Here is a 20,440-nt window from a genome sequence, read left to right as displayed (position 1 = left end):
GGACTTGCCAGGCAAAGCAGGGACTATTTCACTAGCCAGGGAGAGAGCAGAGTCAGGGAGGACTGAGGACTGGGGTTGGGATCGGGTGGGGATGAGGGGAGGGCTCCATGGCCCCCTTCATTGCCATCCTCTCCCAGGGTGGAGGCAGGAGGTGCCTACCCCTCCACAGACATCTCCTGGAGAGGCCTCTACCCACCTTTCTGTCACCCCTTCTTGGGCCTGTTCTTTCCTGAGCCCTGGGGACTGGTGGGACTAACTGGCCTCATTTGCCACATGAGGAAAGGGAGCAGAAAGCATGGAGGTCTAGGTGTCTGGCCAAAGTTACACATAGCTGGGCACAGAAGCTGGCTGCCTTTCTTGCTGCCCAGCCCAAGTACCCAAGAGCTTCTCAGCCAGCCCGGCGGATCCTCCAACTCACTCCTTTTACAGATAGAGAAACTGAGGCCCAGAAGCCTAAAGAAAGGATTTTTTTCCAGGTTCCCTCAGCAAGTCAGCACTGTACTGGAATCAGACCCAGGTCTTCTGATGCCCAGCTCAGCACCCTTTTCTTAATCTTTCTGAGGTTGCAGTGTTTACTCTTTCACCTGTGCTGAAAAAATAATAACAATAGATCATTATTTATTGAGCATTAATAAATAATGCATAATAAATATAAATAAGTAAATAATCAGTAAATAATAATATAAAGCATCATTATTTACTGAGTGCCAGGCATCACGCCAAGTTGTTTGCATGTATTAATCTCATTTCATCCTCACACAACCCAGTAAGGTAGGGTCATTGTTATCCCCAGTTTGATTTGCAGATGAAGCAGCTAGAGCTCAGAGAAGTGAAGTTACCTGCCTGAGCCCACACAGCAGGTCAGGGGCTTGTCTGGAAGTTTCTCTTTCCTCTCCAGCTGAGCTGCCTGGAAGGATAGTGAGCCTGTATGTGCCTCTCCTTCCCACCCAGGATTTTGCCTAAACAAATACCTAGTTCTTCTTCCTCCTCTGGCTTCCTCATGCAAAAGAGCCTCAGCTACCCCCCACCCTCACCCCTATGTGGACCCCTCAATCAGAGACCTAAACTACCCGTCATGTTACATGTTAAGAGGACACTATAACCTTGTCTAAAACTTTCAAGCTGGGCGTCTGAAATCACAGGTCTTCCCCCTGCCTTGGCCTCTGACTCACCATGTGACCTTGAACCCTTGCCTCCCTGGGTTTCGGTGTCCCCAAGGCGCCCACTGCGGGCTGGTTGCTTTGGACAGCCATATAGCTGCGGCACTGAGACCCTGCATAGCAGGAGAGCCCCCACACCCTTGTCACAGCCTCTTCCTCTGTGACAGCCCCTTATCTCTGGGAGTGGCTGTTTACTGGGCCCCTCTTCCCTCTGGAAGCCCTCCCTCTGGGCTCCTCTCACACACCCAACCAGGGCCTTCTGGGGTGGGGTGCAGAGACAATGGCCTCATAAAGATCTTGGTGATAACTTGGTTTTTAAATCAGGTTTATGGCCCTGAAAGAGAAGAGGTTCTGGGCTCAGCTTCCTGTTGGAAGTGATTTGCCTAAAGAGAAACTGGTGGGCACCAGGGCCAGCAGGAGGCTTACCTGGATTGCTCCCCAGTCCCAGCCCAGCCTCAACCTCACTCTGTGACCTTGGGCAAGGAATGCTCTCTTTCAGAGCTGTTCCTGAGCTGTGGGGAAAGTGGGGATGGCAACCTCTGCCCACCTCCAGGGGACAGGTGTGAGGCTCATGGGTGTGTGCTGGGGCTGCTGGGAGCCCCTCCCCACTCCTGTCTCCCCTCTCATCATGGTCCTCTTCACCTCCCGCCCCCTCCAGAGGCTGGGGGTGCCACCTGCTGGCTCTGTGAGGTACTACTCAAAGGCTCACTGGGGGCTTAGTCTCAATCGTGACCCAGGATGTGCTGATTCCTTTCCTCCTCTCAGCGCAGAAACAAGAGGCATAGGGGAGGGAGGCAGTCTCCAGCACACAGCTACTTAGGGAGCAGGGGGACACTCGAGCCAGAGGTCCAGGGGCGGAATGTGCTCATCCGAAGGAGCATTGTGTTGACCCGTTGTTCAGAGGAGATACAGAGGCGGAGAAAGGAAGGTCACCCTGTGAGTCGGAGGTCAAGCATGGACTTGTACCTAAAGCGAGCACACACCCATAAGCCTCACTCCCAGTTGGAACATCCTCCAGCCTCTGGGATGGACAGAGTCAGGGTGGGGACAGTCAGCCTGTAGTTGACTACCATAGCCTCCCCACTAGTCCCCTGCCTCGCCTCACCTCTTGCCCCTGTTAGCCCATCCTCCTTAAGGTACCACCATAATCCCATCGATCTCCTATTTAAAATCCTGCCCTGGCCCCTGCTGACCCTCAGGACAAAGGCCATACTTTACTACCTCTCCAACCTTATACCCCACTATGTCCCCTCTCTGTGCCTCAACCACTCTTTTCTTCCTATTCATACACACCAGGCTCTTTCTGGCCTCCAAGCTTTTGCACATGCTGTTTCTTCTGTCTAGAACACTGTTCCTGCCCCTGTGTTATATGCAGCCCTTTAACCTCAGATGTCAGTTGAAATATGTCTTCCCCAGAGAAGTCTCAGCCTACCTAAACAAGAACCCCGTTATCCAGCCTGTTATTCTCTGTTTCTTTCATCACTTTTTTTTTTTTTTTGGTGTGGCATGTGAGATCCTTGACATTAGTTCCTTGATCAGGGATCAAACCTGTGCCCCCTGCAGTAGAAGCACGGAGTTTTAACAACTGGACTGCCAGGGAAGTCCTTGTCATAATTTTTATATTATTAATTTATGGTTTCCTTTGTGTTTGTTTATGAGCTCTATGAAGGTAGGGCTCAGAGTAGGTGTTCCACTAACTTGCATCACATGAGAGAAACAGCCTGAGATGCAGAGGTCCCACTCCAGACCTGCTGTGTGCCCTTAAGAGGGTTCTGGCCTTCCCTGGGCCTCGGTAGACCCAGGGAGAGGGAGGTATGTGGCCTCTGTGGGCCTGTTGGTCTGATGATCTGTGAGCCATCTGTGTACCAGAAGGACACACCCTTGTTCCCAGGGGCCCTAAGACCAAGGTCAGCTGGAGGCTGGGGAGAGGCTGAGATGGCAAGGTCTTGAAGCCCTTATCTCTGGGAACCCTGTCGAGCCTTGGTGGTGACAGCCTGGCCCAGCAAGAGCAGTTCTAGGAATCTAGGGTGGGAATGTGGCCCGAAGTCCCCACTGGCCCCTCTGCCCCACCAGATAGCCGCTATGCTGAGTGTCCAGGAGGGGGAGGGGCCGTGTCCTCTGTGTGCCTCTTTTGGTTCCCTCGCTTTTAGGTGCAAGGACCTACCTGCTCAGGGTGTGCAGGATGGAAAGATAATGCACTGGGAGTCAGGAGTCCTGCCTTCCCGGCCCCTTCTGTCTCTGCTGACCTCAGGCAAGTCCCCTCCACTCTCTGGGCCTCAGTTTCTGTGCCTGTCTGATGGAAGCACTCTTAGGGCTCTTCAGGCCCTGACATCCAAGATGACTGTGCCAATGTGTGGGACATGCATGCTGTGTCCTGACTCCAGGCCTGGGGAGCCGGGAGGAGGGGCAGTGCTGGGAGCGTGGGAGAGCCAGATGTGGTGGCTGCTGGCGCTGCCTGAGTGAGTGCTGAACTGGCCTACTGGGAATTCTCCCACTCAGGCGGCCTTTCTGGCCCCCCTCCTTCACCCTATGGAGAGCTTCAGCTTCCGGCTCTAAGGAGCGTGGGTGGGGGCTGAGGAGGGGGGTCGGTTCAGCCTGATTCCCTCCTTTAGAGAAGAACACGGTCCTGAGAGTCTAGATGGAACCTGGGTGCCTGTCCTGGACTCATATCATAGTCACGCTCCATCCCTGGGCCTCAGACATCCTAGGTGTCAAATTGGAGGTTGCACAGGCTTCCCTCCAACCCTGGTGGTGGACTTCTGGGACAGCAGCTCCTGGTGACACCGGAGAGTCAGGCATCTTTTGTGAGAGCTTTCTCACTCTGCCCTAGTCCTTGAATAAAATGCCTTTGGTGCATCACTTACTCAGACCTCTCAACAACCCCATGTTACAGCTCAAAACACTGAGGCTCTTTGAGCTCAGTTCATGTAATTTGTCCACAGTCACACAGCTAGGAAGTGGCAGAGCTGGATTGGAACTACACGTATCAGAGCCTTGGTTCTTAATCCTCGAGCATGACACTGTGCAGTGGGAAGGGGGCGTACTGAGCCCCAAGGCCTGCCTTGCACCTTTGCCTCTGCACCCTCTACCTCAGGCAGGGCTCCCCACACCTCAGGCTCTGCCCACTCACCCTCACCCTAGCCTCTCCCAAGACAGAATGGTCAGAGGACGGACCATAGCATCTGGACAGGGGGGAGACTGCTTGTGGCTCCTCCTGTTCACAGTGGGGCTGGGGGCCATGCTGACCACCCCAGGGTGATGGGACTGCTCTGGCCACTGCTCACCCCTTCAGAGTACACAGGGGAAACTGAGGCCCAGGAAGTGGAGCGCTCAGCCGAGGGATACACAGTGGTGGGCTGCAGCTGGAATGAGGGAAACCACTATTTCAAGAACAATTCAGACAGTGTACTAAGCCCTTGAGGTACAATATAAATGGCAACAGTCTTTTGAGTCATTCCTTGAATTATCTCTGTTTTTTCAGAGGAGGAAACTGAGGCTCAGGAGTTTAAATGACTTCCCCAAGATCCTGTAGCTTCGAACTGCTAAAGCTGGGATTTGAACCAAGCTCTGTCCATCTCTGAAACCTGCCCTGTCAATCATGACCCTTCTTCCTCAACTGTCCAGCCCTCGGTGAGTGCCCTGTGGTGTTCCATGTGATTCTGCATCCCCCAACCCCATCTCAGCTGTGAGGAGGCGTTACAGCCCTGGTGCCTGCCAAGGGTTAATGGTGGTAGGGGCTAAGTGATTCCAGATGGGCCAGCCGGATGGCCGGGCTGGCCGGAAACTGGCGGCCGCCAGCTTCCCAGGGGAGCCACCAGCAGCCGCCCCCTCCCCTCTGTGCTGCATCTCTGGCCCCCAGCTGTCCCCTTGCCCTGGGGCCCACCCGCCTCCTCTCCCTAGCTAGAGTCCAGATCTAAGAAACTTGTAGACAGAGCATCCCAAGGGCCCTCCAGCACAGTGAGCCCATCCTTGCTATGAACAGATGGGGAAACTGAGGCTCAGAGAGGACGAGGTACCTATCCAAGGCCAAACAAGAAGTGCATAGCTGGGTCTCAGGACTCCCAGACTATCTGGTTTGGGTATTGGGATTTGAAATGCCTCCTTGTTCTCCCCAACCAGCCCCACTGACCTGGTCCTAGCAGCTGAACTAAGGCTTCAGAGGTGAATGGCCAAGGCAGACGCTAGGAGGGGAGTTGTAAAGACTGATGAAATCTTTGGACAGGAAGGCCTGACCCTATGGTCTTTGGAGTCCCCGGACTTTCCCTATGACTCCCTTGCCGCTGAGCTGGACCAAGCCCCCTCCCTTGGGAGACTCTCATAGCTCCCACCCCATCATGTGGACCTAGTCTGAAAAACCCTTCTCCTTCTGTGTGGTCTAACCCAAATATTCTCCTGGGCAGTCCCCAGTGGGCCAAGACCAAGAAATTAGCACAAGATTGGTGACTGTGGTTGGCATGAAATCCCAACCTCCTTCCTTTATGAACAGACACCTGGGGTGAGGTGCTGGAGGAAAAGGTTGTAGACAGAGGGTAGGATGGAAGGAGATCTGGGCAGAGTCAGGTAGGGCTCCACCTGGGACACCTCTCTTTCCCTCTCTGGGACTCAGTTTCCCCATGTGTTACAGTGGTAGGGGTAGGGTGACATAACCCAACTCTCATTAAAAATGATGCCCTTGGTCAGGAATCTGTGATTAGAGACTTGTTCTGATCGGAGGAAATGAGGGTTGAAGAAATGAAAGGATGGGACTTCCCTGGAGGTCCAATGGTTAAGACTCTATGCTTCCACTGCAGAGCACGTGAGTTCAATCCCTGGTCGGGAAATTTCTGCATGCTATGGGATGCAGGCAGGAAAAAAAAAGGAGAGGGTGAGAAGTCCAGGGCCTCCCAGAGAAGCCTTGGCAGACCTTGGTGAGAGGTTGGAAATGGAACACAACAGTACTGGAAGAGAAATGAGAGTTGGGGAAGGGATAACAAGGAAGAGGGTAGGACAGGAGGGCCAGTCAGCACTGCGGTGTGGGTCTTCGTTGGGGTCAGAGCACCCGAATCTGTTCTGGTATGTACAGACCTGACCCTGCCCTAGCTCTGCTTAGCTGTGTGAGCTTGGGAAGCTCATCTGACTCCTCTGGGCTTCAGTTCCTTGTCCACACAATAAGGAAATAATTCTTTCCTGGTCCTCTGGGGATTTTGAGATGATAGGGGAAGATGTCTGGAAATCTGAAGTTTGCTGGGTGACCTTGGGCATGTCTCTTTTCCTTTCTGTGTTAATTCACCCCTGGACCTTGATTTCTTCTTATGAGAAGTGATTGATAACCTCAGAAGGGCTTTTTCTCTCTTCTTTTTTCAGAAGCCCTTCCTGATTCCCTCAAGCCTCAGGGAGTGCCCCCCTCTTCGGGCACTGTATCTCCCACTAGCTCGGTACCCTGAGGTCAAAGACTGTAACTTACCACTGCAACCCCAACACCTGGCACAGTGTCTGGCACATGGTAGGTGCTCAGCAAGCTTGTTTAATGAATGAGTGTTGACTGAGTCACCAGATGGGTTATCAGAGCTCCCTCTGCAGATGGGAAAGCTGAGGCCCAGAGAGGGGACCCACCCCCGGGTGCCACAGCCAGAGGAGGCTACCACCCGAGACAGGCATCAGGCTAGTGGGCCAGGCCACTCTTTAATAAAAGTGACTCAGCGGCTGGCTGGCGTGGGCTGTGGAATTTCTAAACATCCCCTCACATCCTGAGTGAGCAGGCTACGGGAGGGAGCAAGCAGAGGGAAACGAGGAAGAAAAACAAGAAACTTGGGGGAAAAGAAAGAGGGAGGGGGAAACTAAAATTGAAAACAGACACACGCGTCTGCCCTCCCCGCCCCCAGCCCCCCTTCCCCCAGCTGGGCCAATCAGAGGCTGCTCTGCAGCCTTTCCCCCAAAGCAGGGGGGTGGGGGCAGGGAAGCCCACAGTGGGGTGAGCTCCTGGGGCCGCCAGCGGCCCGCAGTCCCTGCCCGCCCTGTCTGGAGCCAGAGGGAAGGAGGGACTCGGAGGAGAGAGCCAGGCCCCTCTGACCAGCGCCACCAGGCAGCAGCCTGCGCTGAGCGACCCGGGCAGCCAGACCCAGGGCGGCCCCTCCTGGCAGCCCTTCTCCTCCACAAGGATGCTTTGGGAGTGAGGCCACTCCTCACCCCGTAGTCCTTCACTCCCTCCATTCTCCTGAGGCTCTGCGAGTCTACAACGCTCCTCACTGTCCTCCCGCTCTGCCACTGCCCCACTTCAGGTCCAGCAGAATCCTTGTGATGCCAGGGGAGAGTAGGCAGTGAGGAGGTCTTCCTGGAGGGGGTGACAGCCCAGAGCCCAGGACTTCGCCCACACTCCAGAAGGCATCAGCAGCAAGGTAAGCACTGGGAAGAGGAGGGAAGCCCAGCCTCTTGTCCTGTCCCCTTGTCCCAGACTGTGCCTTCTTGGGTAGGTCAAAAAATGGAAAATATTTTTAACAAAACCAGATGGGAGGAGGCTCCAAGATTGTGGGCGACATCTGGGCTGGAGGAACCAGGTCTCTCCTGCTCAGGCTGCTTCTGGGGTGGGTGCCCCTTGCCCTCATCAAACAAATCCCAGGGGTTTCTGGCAGTGAGTGGGGAGGGGGTCTTCCAAAGCAAAGCGCTGCCTGTAGGGGGCCGCGAGGAGAGATGGAAGGAGTATGAGAGGGGAACTGGGAGATGGATCCGGAGATATATCCATGTATCCTGCCGGATACATAGAAAGGGAACCTAGCAGGGAACTGGGACCTCAGACGCACAGCCTCTGTCCCTGGGCCCAAGCCTTGTCCCTAAGAATCTGTCTGGCTCTAGGCCAGTCGGCCGCCAGGCAACCTCTCGGGATTTAAATGGATTTGCAAATTTTCCGGATTCCTAAGATGTCCTTCCAAACCCCCAGCGGCTGGGAAAGTGCGAAGGCGAGGGGGCAGAGGCAGGCCCGTCCTCACGCAGGCTGGGCTGGGGGTCTGGGATTCAGCCGTCCGATCTGGGGGCCCCTCTATCAAGAAGGGGGGTTGGCTATTGGGCCCTTTCCTCTGGTCACAGGCAGCTTCTCAGGCCTTCTCATCTTCCTCTTTCTCCGTGCCATCCTAAAACATGCATCTGATCACCATTCCTTCCGTGAGTCCCCAGTAGAAGGTACCTAGGGAAGCCTAAACTAACAGCAGCTGTCACTCATCGACACATTGCATGATGCTAGGACCATTCAGCGGAGAAGGCAATGGCACCCACTCCAGTACTCTTGCCTGGAAAATCCCATGGACGGAGGAGCCTGGAAGGCTGCAGTCCATGGGGTTGCTGAGGGTCAGACACGACTGAGCGACTTCACTTTCACTTTTCACTTTTCATGCATTGGGGAAGGAAATGGCAACCCATTCCAGTGCTCTTGCCTGGAGAATCCCAGGGACGGGGGAGCCTGGTGGGCTGCCGTCTATGGGGTCGCACAGAGTCGGACACGACTGAAGCGACGCAGCAGCAGCAGCAGGACCATTAGGGGTGTTTTCTATGCTTGATTGCATGTGCGTTCACCATCAAATCCAAAGGAAGGGACTGATTTTATACCAAATTTATGGGTGAGGAAACAGGCTCAGGAGAGCCACACAGCTGGTAGGTGGCAGAACTCAGGAGATAGTAGGCTCCCTGCCCCATCACACCAGACTTGGGCTTTGTGTTCCTGCCAGTCAGATCCCAGGCTTCCCAGAGGAATTTTCATGCTCCTGCCGGTAGGCATGCCCTTCCTCACTACCTTGCCTTTTCCTTTAAGGACCCTCCCTCCTCTACCTTCTCCAGGCAACCTTCCTTGGTTCCTCCGGTCTTCCAAGAGCTTGCCATGCCCATTATCCTGGAGCCTTGTTGCTTGACCCTCTGTTTGTGTTCTTTTTACATATCAGAGATTGTTTGGGTCCCAGGCTTCCCCATCCTGTGTTCTGACCCCAGTTCCCCTGGGGAGACAGTGGGACTGAGCAAATGTGGTTCTGAAGGGGAGGAGGGACCTACTGAAGACCTTGTGTTCCCAAGGGTGAGCCCAGAACCCAGGCCTCTTGTCTTCCTTCCTTTCTTCCTTATCACCCTCTGGGTGCCTTTCCAGAACCTTACATGGTCCTCCCGACGTTTTTCTATGTCAAGGGGGGAGTGTTCCTGTCTCTGTGATTCCAAAGTACACAGACGCCTCTAGTGAGGTCTTCTGAAGTCAGACCATCTTCCCTTGCCTCCAAGCAGCAGGGCCTTGAATCCACAGCACTTGGGAACATGCAGACTATGTGGGTCACCATTCTGGAGTGCTAACTCTGTGCTGGAACCTCTTGGGCCTTATAATCCCCATCGCTGGTCTTTAGAATCAGTATTATGATTACCCCTTGAAGACAAGGAAAACAAAGCTCAGAGAAGCTCAGTGACTTTCCCAGGGTCACACAGTTGGTAGAGTTGGTATGTAGGCTGAGGTCTGCCTGAAACCAAAGACTTAACCTCCTTGCTCCCAGGGAGGCTCTGGTCAGAGGAGAGAGTCTCCATCTTCCCTCAGAGCCTGCTCCTGGGTCCAGCACCTTCTCCAGCAGAAAGTTTAGCTCCTGGGTCCACCTGGCCCCGGCTTGGTCCTGAGTGAGGAGGGAGACCATCTGGTGAGCCCTCTCCCTTCAGTGGTGATCAGGCAGCCCTCCCTCCTCTGTGGGAAGAAGAGCTGAGACTTCTAATTGCCCACAGATGTGGGGCAGCGGAAAGCACCGTGGATTCAGAGTCAGAAAACCCAGCGCTTATCCTGGCTCCTCTCAAATCCTCTGTGTGGCCAACCTCAGGCCCCCACGTCCTCTTTCTTGCTGCGTCTGCATCTGGAAGGCAGTGGGCATGGTGGGTAAACAACACCAGTTTCCGGTATCTGATGACGCCCCCTTGGCTCTAGTTAACTGTGTGACCCTGGGCCAATGCTCTGCCTCTCCAGGCAATAGGCCCCTCCTTTGTGAGCAGTAGGGTGGGACACAGGGTCGACAAGGTAATAATATAGACAAGGCACTTAGCATGGTTCCTGCATCTCGTGCAGCTGGACCTAACGCCTAAGAGAGCAAAGAGAGCGCCTCTGCTCTCCCCGCCTCCTGTACAGGATGACATGGTTGTGAAATTGGTCTGCACATCATGAAGGGCTGTAGCCATGGAAGGGAAGGAACCTGGGCATCATGGCTGTGCTGAAGGCTCACTTCCATCCTCCAGGCACAGTCTGGCTCTGAGACCAGCTGCCTTCCAGGCTGAAGGAGGGAATTCTGGGCCTTTTGCTCAGGTTGGGCTACTGAATGGTGAGGAGGGAGAAAGGAATGAGAGGGCCTCAGGCACTCCTGAAACACCCCCATGCCCTATTTCTGGCAGATGGTTCAGAACCCACAGACAGTGGACCCTTGGAAGGGGGATATCTTCCCCCCTATTTTCCATGTCTCCCCCCTCAACCTGCCCATTGGCCATGTCTTCCCAGCATCAGAGCTTGAAGCACCTCTACTGGGAAGCCATGTGTGAGAGAGGACAGAACTGGGAGCAGCCTTCTCTGAGCACTTTCATTGTGCTTTTTACATCCATTGCCATCAAGGTCATGGCTATATTCCTCAGCACTTAGAACAGGCCTGGCCTTCAGCGACTGCTTAATAAATATTTGCGGAACTAATTTAATCATCGCAAACTACCTCAAGGAGTGGACATAAACTCTCCAATTTATAGAAAAAGAAATGCCCAGAGAGGTTAAGAGGTTAAGTCAGTTGCTCTAAGTCCCACAGCTAGGATATGATGGAGTTGGGACTTAAACCTGGTGTTTTTGACTCCAGAGTCCATGATGAGAGACTGGGTGGGGACTGGGCTTCAGCTGTGGGGGCCCCTCAGAGCTCTAGAGGTGGTCATCAGACCCTGGAACCCATCCTGTATGACTGTGGGTGAGTCAGTCCCTCTCTGGGCCTCAGTTTTCCCATCAGTAAAATAAGGAGTTTTGAACGAGATGATCTCTGAGTTCCTTCCAGCCGTAAAACAATTCCAGGATTCCAAGCCACGCCAGTCCAGATTGGCAGCCACACAAGCCCTGTTGTGTACTCAGGGATCATGCATATTTAACTTCACAATGAAAGGGTTTTTTCTTACCCCTTTTCTGCACGTTACAGAGAGTGGTCAGGATCGATGACCACTAATGGAAAATGGTGCCCTATGATCAAGAGGAAGAACTTTCTGACAATCAGAGCAGCCTGGAAATGCACTCTATTTCTTGGGGGAGCTCTGAGTGTGTGTTTCCCCAGCAGCCACAGGCCCATTTTTCTTGGATACTGAGGAGGGAGGGTCAGAAGGACTGCCTGTGAAGGGGTGTGTGTGGATGCTGTGACCCTTTGCTGATTTTTGAACTTCATATGCTCTGATTTCAAAGCAAGGCTTTGGCCCATGGTAGATGGACAAATGGTGGGGTCCAGAGGCAATGGAATGGATGCAGAGACCCACCTCTAATGGGAGGAGTGTGGAATCCACATACTGTTGCTCCCAGTGTAGAAGCCAAACCTAAGCCCCTCCCAAGACTTCAGGCCCAGAACCCTTAGGCCAAAGAGCTTCCTGAACCCCCAGGCCATGGCCCTAGGACCTCTCTTCCTAACCCCGGCCTAGTACAGGAGGTTGAAAATCAAAGTGTATCGTTTTAGCTGTATTAGCACCCTCTCTTTTCCTTGCTTCAGATCAGAGCTCTTCAATGTCTCAAGTGCGCAAAGCCTTTCATCTGCCAGAGGTACCAGCTTCTCTGCCCTGTGATGGAAAGGGTCGTCACTTGGGAGGTGGGGGCAGCAGGGCCAGGGGGTCAGACAGTTCCTGAAGGTCAGAGATGAAAAGGACTATGGGGATCACTGTGCTCAACTTCCTTATTGTATGCAGGGGACACTGAGGTCCAGAGAAGAGGAGGGATGTGCCTCAGCCGTAGCACTGAGCCCAGGATCCAGCCTGCTGGCCTGGACTTTCCTCTGCGCCAGCGCACATGTTGGATCTTCTCCACCCATCTCTGTGGCTCAGGGCTCAGGCTCCAGCTCTCACTAGGTTGAGGTCACAGGGCAGAGTTTGGGCTAGAATGGAGCAATGCCACCCCAATGAGGGATGGGAGCCCCTCTGGGTAGTTTTGTGGACCGTGGAGCCTTTGATTATATCACTTCTCCATCCCGGCCATAATTTCCTTTTATGTAAAACAAGGGGGCAAGGGGACAGTTCAGTGACCCCAAAGGTTACATCCAGCTCCACCCTTAGCCCCTGAGAGCTCCTGTCAGGCTTTGTGTGGCTGTATCACATCTTACTGCTGTCCTGGTTACCTTCTGTCTTGGAAGTGGAGCCATAAGGGCTGTGACACCCTCCTTTTCCTCCTTTTTTAGCTTCTCTATTCCTGAAGTTGAGCCTAAGTGGTGGATAGTGGGAGGAGGTTCCAGCATCAGCCCCAGAGGGCAGGGCTCAGATTTACAAACCTGTCACTGAAGCCCCGGCTTCTCCTAGCCCAGGGTTTTGGGAATGAAGGTAAAGGCTCAGGGGTGACTCAATGGACTGTGGGCTATTCCACTCTTACCTATATTTCTGTTCTTATCATAATAATCTTATCTTATTATGTTCTTATCAGGCTGGGGCCTTTCTGTTGAATGGATAGTAAAAGTGATAAGTACACGGAGAGATGGATAAACAGGTTGGTGGATGGCTGGATGGACGAATAGATGGCCTCCCCTTTAGTCCAGGGAGCAGGGATGACTTCATAAGCATTCAACATGTGCAGGCACAGAGGATTTCATGCTTAGAAGAGCCTTGCCTTGAAATGCTTAATAGTATTTTTTAACAAGGGTCCCGACACTTGCATTTTGCCCTCAGCACAGCAAATTATATAGTTGGTCCTGCCAGGGAATTCAGGCTGGGTTTGAGATGGCTTCATCCCGAAAGCTGGTCTTGCTGCCTCTCCTGTCCCCATCTAATCCACACCCTCCCACAAAATGCCAGGCTACTCCTGTCACCCACCCTGTGGAGGCCCTCCCCATAAGTGCTTAGAGTTGCCCTGTTGTCAGCCTAGGCAGCAGCCAGCCCCCAACCCTCACTGCCAATACCCTGACAAGTTGGCTCCCCAGTGCCTCCAGGGCAGAGCCCAAGTCCTTACTCAGCACCCCAGTCTTTTCCCAAAGTGACCCCTGCCCTCCTTCCCTGCCCATCACCTGCCTCTTTGCGGAAAAGCCCCAGTTTCCAGCCTCACAGTCCTTTGTTTGCCATCACCCGATGCCTCACAATCTCCCACTTCCTTAACTGCTCATACAGAGCTTCTGTGGAATAGCCTTCCCTGGCGTCATCCCCCAGGGAGCCCAACTCACAGCCACTCCTCCCCCTCAAACCATCCTATAATCATAACAGTTACCACTGACTGAGTGCCTGTCATACGTCAGGAGCCTTTCAGCATCATCTTTAGCCCTCATGGCAATGGAAAAGGGTGTCTCTTTTGCTGTTTTCCAGGAAAATGGGACTCAGGGAAGTTAAACTCAGAGAAGTCGCATGGTTATGAGGCAGTGGATTAAGTGGCTGGGATTGCTGCTCCTGGCCTGGCCGAGCCCCTCTGGGTACTTTCATTTCCCTGGGAGGCATCAGGCACTGCCCCCTGGCATCAGAGTCCCATATACCTGTTCAGCCCCCTCATCACTCTGAACCATCACCTCCCTAGATGGAAAGGGTCACCATTGCTTGCTATCCCAGCTTCCCAGCCCAGGAAGTCCCGAGTTATTACAGGGCAGCTGAGGACCAGAGAGTTGACTTTCCACAGCCATTTGAGCTCTCATGCTGCGTAAGCATCTATTGAGCACTTGTGTGCGTGCTAAGTCACTTCAGTCATGTCCAACTCTTTGTGACCCTATGGACCATAGCCCGCCAGGCTCCTCTGTCCATGGGATTCTCCAGGCAAGAATGCCAGAATGGGTTGCCATGCCCTCCTCCAGGGGATCTTCCCAACCCAGGGATCAAACCCGCATCTCTTATGTCTCCTGCATTGGCAGGCGGGTCCTTTACCACTAGCGCCACCTGGGAAACCCATATTGGGCACCTACTGTAAGCCTGGAGAATCCCAGGGATGGGGGAGCCTGGTGGGCTGCCGTCTCTGGGGTCGCACAGAGTCGGACATGACTGAAGCGACTTAGCAGCAGCAGCAGCAGCAGTAAGCCTAATCCTATATGAGGAACTTAAAGATATCCCCCAAGTTGTTAGGTGGGCTTTCTCATTTGTGAGAAGTCGAACTAAGGGACTAAGACAAAGAGTAGGTTGGCAGACAGTGGACTGTTAGCCTTGGGTTCTGCTCCTGGAGGAGGGGCCCCACCCCTGCCCAAGCTGAGCCTGCTGACACCGTGAGTAACAACAGCAGCGACAGTAACAATAGACCCGACCCTTCGTGGCTTCTCACTACCCCGTTTCCCACACGGACCCCTTTGCTGACAAGCCTAGCCTAGCCGGGTCTCAAGGCCAAGTGAGTGAATGAGTGAGTGACTTATTCTCTCGTGAGTGAATGAAGAAGAGTCACGTGGCCACTGACTTGGCCGAGGGCTGTGCTCCAGGCCCTGCTCTGTGCATTTTACTTGTATTAACTCATTCGAAGGCCTCGACAACTCAATGACGAACCCGGACTTAGAGAGAGGAGACCCGAGGCACAGGGAGGCTGAGTAACAGCGAGTGGGAGACTCAGGGTGAGCTCCTGGAGGAACGGGTGAGAGAACAGATGTGGAGAAAATAAGGGGACTAAAACGTGGGAGTTTTCTCCCCTCTGGCTCTGGCACGCAGGAGGGCTATGAGGGGAATCTCAATGCTCTGTAATTGGCATCAGTTAATGGCAGATTCTTGTTAGCTAGCTGCCCCACCCGATGTGCGGACTCTGGGCTGCTGGGGGAAGGCCGCGTGCTGGTGGGTCAGTCCACACGGCCGAGGCCCGCCTGCCCCCTGCCCACTTGGCTCTGAGAACCCATTCTGTGTGCTGCCCCCACCCCAGCCCGGGGCTGATCCCGGGCTGGCAGCAGCCAGGGGAACAGAAGGTTTGCTTGTCTGCGCCTGCCGCACCCCCCTCCCCAGTCTGAGCCCGGGACCCCTCTCGGGGGCTCCTTTGGCTGCCAGGGCCTGGCGCTCTCTGTTGCCATGGCACCGGCCGGAGATGAGGCTCTGGGGGGCGGTGGGGGGCGGGGTTGCAGGGAGGACAGCCGAAGGATGGTGGAGGCCTAGAACTCTGCAGCTGCAGGGGCCCCTGGGCTCTCTGAACAGTGGAAAGGGGGTGCTGGGGCCCTAGCAGGGGTAGGCCTGGAGCATGAGTGCAGCATAGCATTGCACCTAGCCTGATTGCCAGGATGCTCCGTCTGAGGCCTTTGGGACAGGGCTTGTGGTAGACCAGAGCCCTGCTGTCCTCAGCAAAGACTCCTCTCCTCAGTGTAGATGCTGACCCTCAGGTTCTGCAGTGATGTCCCAGAAAGGTTCTGAGATCCCGCCTTGCTTAACTTCCAAATTCCTGGGTGAGCTGGGGTAGATCCCCTGCTCAGGACTCTGACCTCTGAGGACCCCGAATACCTGAGGGCTTGACCCCGTTAGGGTGAACCCATGTGGTAGTGCTTCTCTGGGAACAGACCTGTTTCTGGGCAGAAGCTAGGCAGTCCAACATAGCGGTTAAGAATACTTGTTTGGAATCAGTCAGATGGGCCTGAGTTTGAATCCCAGCTTATCATTGGCTTTTATTAATTTGTTGTGTGACCTTGAGCAAGTTGCCACACCTCTCTGAGACTTAGTTTCTTCCTCTGTGAATAGGAATAATGATTGTACCCTCCTCACAGGATTGTTGTGAGGATGAAATCAAATTCCCAGGTCATGTCATTTAGCAGAGTGCTTGGCTCTGAATTAGTAAGGGCTTTTGTTTGTTTCCACATTGTGGAGCATCAGAAAAATGAACGGGAAAAAAGAAGCCCTGCTTGTGGGGACAGGGAGTCATTGACAGTGGCAAATGGAAGCAGGACTAATGGGCAGAGGGTATAAAGAGACAGACGGAGCACATGTAATAAAAGTTTCCAAACAGCCTGACCCCTGAGGAACCTGAGCTGTTCAAGAATAGAATGGGCCCTGGTGAGGTGGCGAGATCCCTATCGTGGGAGGTGTGCAGTTGGGAGGCTTGACAATTGCAGAGAGGCTGGGGGAGAGGTGAAGTAGGAGGACTTACAACCCATCTCACACCTAAGAATATAGAGTTCTGTGAAAGATGATGTGACTGTCTGCCTCTTTGTTTTGCCAACTTCAGTTTCACCCGGCTAAAGAGGGGAGAGGTTGGAAAATAGAGGGTGAACAAACAAGCCTGTTGACTCCTTTATTGAGCTCATTCTGTGTGTCAGGCACAAGCTTGACATCTTTGCCTCCTGCCTTAGAAAGGCTGTCACATGGCTGTTGAGCCTGTGTGCTCTGGGATCAGTCCACCCAGGATAGAAAAGGGGCTCCACCACTGGCGAACTCTGTGACCTTGGGGAAACGATTTGCCCTCTCTGTGCCTTGTTCTCCTTATCTATAAAATGCAGAAGCAACACCAATGTCATGGATTGTTCTGAGACCATTCACATTAAGGGCTTGGCCCAGGCATTGGGTGATAAGAACTAAATCAGAGTTGGCTATTCTTCTTATTTTCAAGGTCTTCTAAGTCTTTGTTCCTTTTTGAAGGGGGCATTGAGGCCCAGCTGGGATCCAGAGGACTCTAATCCAGGGATCCACTGGGCCTGGGCAGAGCCAGGCCACAATGGCCCAGGGGGTGGCCGTGGGGACAAGCAGGGAGGCCAGTGAGGCGCCGGAGGAGACAGGAAGCGTTTGCTTGGCGGGCGGGTGGACAAGGGTATGTGGCGGGCCTCCCTCCCTCTCTGACCTCCTTCTCAGGCCGATTCCCAGCCTGTGTGGGGACCCAGACCCCCTCCCCTGGGCCCCCAGTGGCCGCGAGGCACACACTGAGCGCTTTCCCACGAACTGTTCCAAGTAACTAGGGCTGCTCCCCCTACCTCCAAGCGCCTGCTGCTACTCTGCGGCGGGTGAGGGGTGTGTGGCAGGAGAGAGGGCTTGGACTGGGAGGGATCAGTCCATGTTTTATCAGCCTGGCTCCAATCCAGACAGATGTTTCGTTTTATTTTGAACTTCCAGAAAAGAGGTCATTTCTTTCCATTGTGTCCCTGGGGAGGCCTCCTGGGGAGAGAAGAACAGAGTGAGTGACAAAAGCATGGGGGCCTCGCTTGGGCCCCCAGGGAGCTGGAAGGACAGCATCCTGCCCCCTCTGTGGTGATGAGCTGTCTGTCAGCAGGGCAGGGCGTGAAGGTTCTTACAGGCTGGGCTAAGAAGCCAGCTTTTATGTAGGGTGGATGGAGAGCCGTGGAGGCACCAGGGAAGGACATGGTTGGGTGGGGATTTCAGGAAGGTTCCTCTGGTCCGGGGATGAGAACAGACAGGAAGGCTCAGACTAGAGGCGATATGGGAGCGTGTGGTACCATGGGGTAGCCAGAGGTCACCAAGCTTGTGCTGGAGGGGGTGGGGTAGGGCCATCAGAGTGATGTTCCATGGAACTGGCACTGTCCTTTCATCCCACATGGACTTCCAGAACAGCTGGACCCCATTCCAGGCCCCAACTTAGCTGATTTCTGCTGCTTTGTTTGGAGGACCTCGTAGATACCTGGAAAACAGAAAGGTCTTCTGGGTCTAGAAGCAGCATGGCAGGGAACTGGGCCTGGGTGATTGGCATCACTGTGTGACTCAGGTCAGGTTGCTCACCCTCTCTGGTCTCCACATGATCCTGAGGTTTGTGGGGAGGTTCAGTGTGTAGGGTGGAATGCTGACCTTCAGCAGCAGAAGGGGCACTGGATTGACATGCCCTCAACCTCAGGTGAAAGCTCCACAACCTCAGCTGAGTTCTAGCTTTCTAACCCCTGCCCATAACTATCTCCCAACCCAACGGACCCTGCTCTCCTTCCTGGCTCCCAGGATGGGGTTCCCTACCCATGCTTCAAGATGGCACCTACAGCTCAGCCCACTTGGAGTGAGCCCACTGAGCCACACCCTCTGCCATCACTCTCATACTCCCCCAACTGCTGGCAGGAGGACTCAGGCTTTGGCTCCAGATCCCTCTTGCCCCCACACACTCCCAGGCCTGGAGCTGGCTGCCTTCTTTGAGCTGAGTCATGACATCCTGGCCAGGGCCGCTCCCCAGCACCCTACCCCCATCCCAGCATTTCAACTCAGCACGGCTACTTCCAGAGCAGGGTCCTGAGAGTCACCCGTGTCAGCCCCAGCAGTGTTCTCAGGACAGCCCTGCCCACCCCATGTACAGATGGGGAAACTGAGGCTCAGAGAGGGGCAGGACTGTACAAGCAGGTGACAGAGCTGGGCTAGGACCCATATCCCCTCCTCTCAGCCGGGGATCTGCCCCTGAAGTTTGTGCCTGGGGCTGTGAAGTGTCTGTGGTGTGCAGGAGGGAGGACCAGAACACCAGGCAGGAGACTGGAGTCTGCATCCCACTTCTGACAGCAACTTAGCAAGTCGCCTCCTCTGAGTCTGTTTCTAATCCCTGTCTGACTGGGACAAGGCCGGGAAAGTGATATAAAGATCTGTGTGTGGTGGGCGGGGCCAGTATCCTGTCGGGAGGGAGTGGACAGCAACTGTTGTTCAAACCCTGGGCCTTGAACCACCAGCCTCACATCAAAGCCAAGGCTGGAGGCAGGGGCTGCCCAGGCAGATGAACTACAGCGCCCCACTGGCCCCCTGAACCTGGCCTGCTAGGTCAAAACCCTGACACTGGTCCCTGTCCTTCTCCAAGCCTCAGTTTTCCCATCTGCACAGTGGTGCACAGGAAGAGGGTTGGATCAGATAGATGGTCCCTGAGGGCCTCAGAGCTCTGACATTCCAAGACTCTAACCCCGTGACCCCAAGGCCAGGCCTCCCCCTCCCTCTGGCATCTTGTTTATTCAGAGCATCCCTGGCCCGAGACTGCAGGCCTCAAGCACCCCTCCTCTGTGAAGCAGGGCTTCCTCCCATCCCCATCTCACTGCTATTTTTGCCCAGCCTGATCCTTGCCTCCAGACTGAGTGTCCCCCTGCCCCCTCAGGTACCCACATCCCCTCCAAATCCTAAAACCAGCTCAGGGCCAGCTCCCACTCTTTCTGTTCTTCCTCATTCTCATCTCAGAAAAAGATATTGTGCCTCCAGCACAGACACATTCCTGCCCGCTAAGTACTCCAAGCCAGAAATAGGAGTGGGGCTCACTTAGGATACCTCTTTCTCCAGCCCCTCTACATCCAGTCACCACGTCCTGTCATTCTGGGCTGGCTAAATCTCAGTCCTGTCTGTTTCCACCAGTGCCCACTGACGTTGGAACAGCCAAGCCCAGTAAACACAGTTGTGACGGCAGAGCCATCTGCCTCGGCTCAGTCTCTGCTCTGTGCTCTGAGGCAAGTAAATAAGCACTCCCTGCCTCAGTCTCCCCATCTAAAACAGGGTGATCCTTGTATCTATCTACCTCATAGTGTTGTCTGAGGATCAAGTGAGTCAGTCTACGTCAAGTGCTCAGGATAGTACCTGGCGCAGTAAGTGCACAGCACACGCTGACTTTGTGGCTTGTCTGTGCCCATGTGTGCATGTGTGTTCAGGTGAGTTTGGGGTCCCATGGGCACATGCTCTATGCATGTTGTATGTGCATAGCTTTGCTTGTGCTAAGTACACGTGTGATTTAACCTGCATGTGTGCACCTCACATGGGCACGTGGGAGAGCCCCGAGGTGGTGCTGCAGGCGCGGTGGAGCTGCATGCATGCACGTGTGGGCTTGCGCATGTCTGGTGCCGGTGTGCGGGCTGGGCACACACAGGGCCTGCTGCCCTGTGTTTCAGAGCAGTGCGTGAGCAAGCGCGTAGGCAGGAGCCTGTGCTGTGTGCACGTGCTCTCCGTGTGTGAGCTTCCCCCACTGGCAGCCGTGCAGGCCCCCCTCCCCAGCCTGCCTGTGTCGTGGGAGCCTTGGGACCCTGAGGGAGGGAAGCTGCTGCTAGCGGATGTGGCCAAGATGGACTGGATTTATTTAGATTAAGGCGGTGGGAAAGGAGTGGAGGCTTGTACGAGCAGGGCTGAGGCTCTGAGGAGGAATCCTCAAGCACACTTGTTCCTCTGGACTTGAGGTCATACCCTGGACTGAGGGGGTACCTCTGACTCACTGTGAAGAGCTGGGCAATTATCCCATCTGTGGATCTCTGTACCCCCAACCGAGCCAAAATAGGAAGACTCATGAGAAC

The 20,440-nt window shown here is 54.4% G+C and overlaps 1 protein-coding gene across 2 annotated transcripts in view; it reads left to right on the top strand.

The window, feature by feature from the left end:
* The first annotated feature begins 7,122 nt into the window (after nt 1-7,122).
* The window catches only part of PDGFRB (platelet derived growth factor receptor beta), a 37,664-nt gene continuing 24,346 nt past the window's right edge, over nt 7,123-20,440 (top strand). For both annotated transcript variants that reach the window (XM_055558516.1, XM_055558507.1), the window contains exon 1: nt 7,123-7,534. The gene's annotated coding sequence lies outside the window, so the exon portion shown is untranslated. The remainder of the gene's footprint in view (nt 7,535-20,440) is intronic.

Source organism: Bubalus kerabau, chromosome 1 (assembly GCF_029407905.1).
Source record: "Bubalus kerabau isolate K-KA32 ecotype Philippines breed swamp buffalo chromosome 1, PCC_UOA_SB_1v2, whole genome shotgun sequence".
Lineage (NCBI taxonomy): Eukaryota > Metazoa > Chordata > Mammalia > Artiodactyla > Bovidae > Bubalus > Bubalus kerabau.
This window is presented reverse-complemented; position numbering and strand designations above follow the sequence as displayed.